The 3,789-nt window shown below is 36.7% G+C and overlaps 1 non-coding gene across 1 annotated transcript; it reads left to right on the forward strand.

Annotated features, from left to right (window-relative positions):
- Positions 1 to 398: 398 nt before the first annotated feature.
- On the forward strand, positions 399 to 506 carry LOC112746705 (small nucleolar RNA R71). The gene has a single exon (XR_003174574.1). It is a non-coding gene; the product is annotated as a small nucleolar RNA R71 (small nucleolar RNA).
- Positions 507 to 3,789: the final 3,283 nt, after the last annotated feature.

Here is a 3,789-nt window from a genome sequence, read left to right on the forward strand (position 1 = left end):
TAGGATTCTCCCATGTAATTCACCTCTTCCATTGCTGGGTTCTCAGGATCATAAGCTTTTTCTTCAGAGGAAGTTTCCTTAGTACTGCCTATTGCTGCTTGCATTTCAGACAGACTCTGAGAAATCATATTGACTTGTTGGGTCAATATTTTATTCTAAGCCAATATGGCATTCAGAGTATCAATCTCAAGAACTCCCTTCTTCTGAGTTGTCCTATTATTCACAGGATTCCTTTCAGAAGTGTACATGAATTGGTTATTTGCAACCATTTCAATGAGTTCTTGAGCTTCTGCAGGCGTCTTCTTCAGATGAAGAGATCATCCAGCAGAGCTATCCAATGACATCTTGGATAGTTCAAACAGACCATCATAGAAGATTCCTATGATGCTCCATTCTGAAAGCATGTCAGAAGGGCACCTTCTAATCAATTGCTTGTATCTCTCCCAAGCTTCATAAAGGGACTCACCATCCTTCTGTCTAAAGGTTTGGACTTCCACTCTAAGCTTACTCAATTTTTGAGGTGGAAAGAACTTTGCCAAGAAGGCATTGACTAGCTTTTCCCAAGAGTTCAGGCTTTCCTTAGGTTGTGAATCCAACCATGTTCTAGCTCTGTCTCTTACATCAAAAGGAAAGAGCATAAGTCTGTAGACTTCAGGGTCAACCCCATTGGTCTTGACAGTGTCACAGATTTGCAAGAACTCAGCTAAGAACTGATGAGGATCTTCTAATGGAAGTCCATGAAACTTGCAATTCTGTTGCATTAGAGAAACTAATTGAGGCTTAAGCTCAAAGTTGTTTGCTCCAATGGCAGGGATAGAGATGCTTCTCCCATAGAAATCAGGAGTAGGTGCAGTAAAGTCACCAAGCACCTTCCTTGCATTGTTGGCATTGTTGTTTTCGGCTGCCATGGTTTCTTCTTCTTTGAAGAGCTCTGTTAGGCCCTCTAAAGATAATTGTTCTTTAACTTCTCTTAGCTTTCTCTTCAAGGTCCTTTCAGGTTCAGGATCAGCTTGAACAAGTATGCCTTTATCTTTGTTCCTGCTCATATGAAAGAGATGAGAACAAGAAAGTAGGGAATCCTCTATGTCACAATATAGAGATTCCTTGAGGTGTCAGAGGAAAAGAAGAATAGAAGGAGGAGGTGGAGAAGAGGGGAAGAAATTTTCGAAATTAAAGTAAGAGATTTTGAAAATTTGGTAATTGGTTTTCGAAAACTAAGATTGAGAAAGAAATCAAGTGATTTTTGAAAAAGATTTTGAAATTAGAAAAAGATATGATTGAAAAAATTAATTTTGAAAAAGATGTGATTGAAAAGATATGTTTGAAAAGATATGATTGAAAATCAATTTAGAAAAAGAAAATTTTTAAAATTAAAGTTGATTACTTGACTAACAAGAAATTAAAAGATATGATTTTAAAATTTAAAGTTTGATCCTTTCTTAATAGGCAAGTAACAACTTGAAAATTTTGAAGTAAATCTTTAATTGAAGCAAGGATTTTTGAAAATAGTAAAAATAAATATAAAATGGAAAGAAATTGATTTTGAAAGAGATATGATTGAAAAGATATGATCTGAAAAAGATTTGATTTTGAAAAATTATGAAAACTTGAAAAAAATGTGAATTAAAAACAAAATCTTCCCTCTAGTGTCATCCTGGCGTTAAACGCCCAGAATGGTGCCCATTCTGGCATTTAACACCCAAAACTCTACCTTTTTGGGCATTAAACGCCCAGCCAGGTGCCCTGGCTGGCGTTTAAACGCCAGTTTTCCTTCTTCACTGGGCGTTTTGAACGCCCAGCTTTTTCTGTTTGATTCCTCTGCTGAATGTTCTGAATCTTCAATTCTCTGTATTATTGACTTGAAAAGACATAGTTTTAAAAATATTTTTGAATTTTTGATGATGGAAATCAATAAAAAAATGCAACTAAGACCAAATAAACAATGCATGCAAGACACCACACTTAAAAAATTTGTATACTAAGGACTATAACAATGTAAAAATGCATGTAAGAAACAACAAAACATACAAAACAAGAGAATTTGAAGATCAAAGCAATGAAATCATCAAGAACAACTTGAAGATCAATGAAGAACAATATGCATGTATTCAAAAAATGCAAGAATAAAAACATGCAATTGACACCAAAATTAAAAATTGATGCTAGACTCAAACAAGAAACATAAAATATTTTTGGTTTTATGATTTTAAAATTTTTGTGTATTTTTTTCGAAAACTATATAGAAAAGAAAATAAAGAGAATCAAAAATTTTAATAAGAATTCCAGGAATCATGCAATGTTAGTCCAAAGCTTCAGTCTAAAAGATTAGACATGTTTGGCCAAGCTTCAGCAGGACATTACATTCAATAGCTAAATTGATGAGAATCAATCAGCTTTTGTGATGGTGGGAACATCACCTTGAAACTCTAGAATTCATTCTTAAAAATTCTGAAGAAAAGATACCTAATCTAAGCAACAAGATGAACCATCAGTTGTCCAAACTCGAACAATCCCCGGCAACGGCGCCAAAAACTTGGTGCACGAAATTGTGATCATCAACAATGGCACCAAAGACTTGGAGCTCTCAAACGTGAATCACACTTTGTCACAATTCTGCACAACTAGCCAGCAAGTGCAATGGGTCGTCCAAGTAATAAACCTTACGTGAGTAAGGGTCGATCCCACAGAGACTGTCGGCTTGAAGCAAGCTATGGTCATCTTGTAAATCTCAGTCAGGCGGATTCAAATGGTTATGGAGTTTAAGGTGATGAAAATAAACATAAAATAAAGATAGAGATACTTATGTAATTCATTGGTAGATTTCAGATAAGCGTATGAAGATGCTTTGTTCCCCTTGAACCTCTGCTTTCCTATTGCCTTCTTCCAATCATTCATACTCCTTTCCATGGCAAGCTTTATGTTGGGCATCACCATTGTCAATGGCTACATCCCGTCCTCTCTATGAAAATGGTCCTGATGCTCTGTCACAACATCGGCTAATCAGCTGTCGGTTCTCGATCATGTCGGAATAGGATCCATTGATCCTTTTGCGTCTGTCACACACTCCACAATCGCGAGTTTGAAGCTCGTCACAGTCATCCCTTCCTAGATCCTACTCGGAATACCACAGACAAGGTTTAGACTTTTTGGATCTCAGGAATGGATGCCATTAATTCTAGCCTATAGCACGAAGGTTCCAATCTTAGATTGGAAACCCAAGAGATACGCATTCAAGCCATTGCTAGTAGAACAGAGGTGGTTGTTAGGCACATGTTCATAGGTGAGAATGATGATGAGTGTCACAGATCATCACATTCATCAAGTTGAAGAACGAATGTATATCTTGGAGAAGAAATAGACTTGAGTTGAATAGAAAAACAATTGTACTTGTATTAATTCATGAAGAACAGCAGAGCTCCACACCTTAATCTATGTTGTGTAGAAACTCCACCGTTGAAAATACATAAGAACAAGGTTCAGGCATGGCCGTGAGACCAGCCTCCCAAAACGTGATCAAGTGTATCAAAAAGTATGAGTAAAGATGAAAATACAATAGCAAAAGATCCTATTTATAGAAAACTAGTAGCCTAGGGTTACAGAAATCAGTAATTAATGCAGAAATCTTCTTCCGGGCCCACTTGGTGTGTGCTTGGGCTGAGCATTGACACTTCCATGTGTAGAGACTTTTCTTGGAGTTAAACGCTAGTTTTTGTGCCAGTTTGGGCGTTTAACTCCAGCTTTTGTGCCAGTTTTGGAGTTAAACGCCAGAATTCTTGAGCTGACTTGGAA

The sequence above is a fragment of the Arachis hypogaea genome, chromosome 14 (assembly GCF_003086295.3).
Source record: "Arachis hypogaea cultivar Tifrunner chromosome 14, arahy.Tifrunner.gnm2.J5K5, whole genome shotgun sequence".
Lineage (NCBI taxonomy): Eukaryota > Viridiplantae > Streptophyta > Magnoliopsida > Fabales > Fabaceae > Arachis > Arachis hypogaea.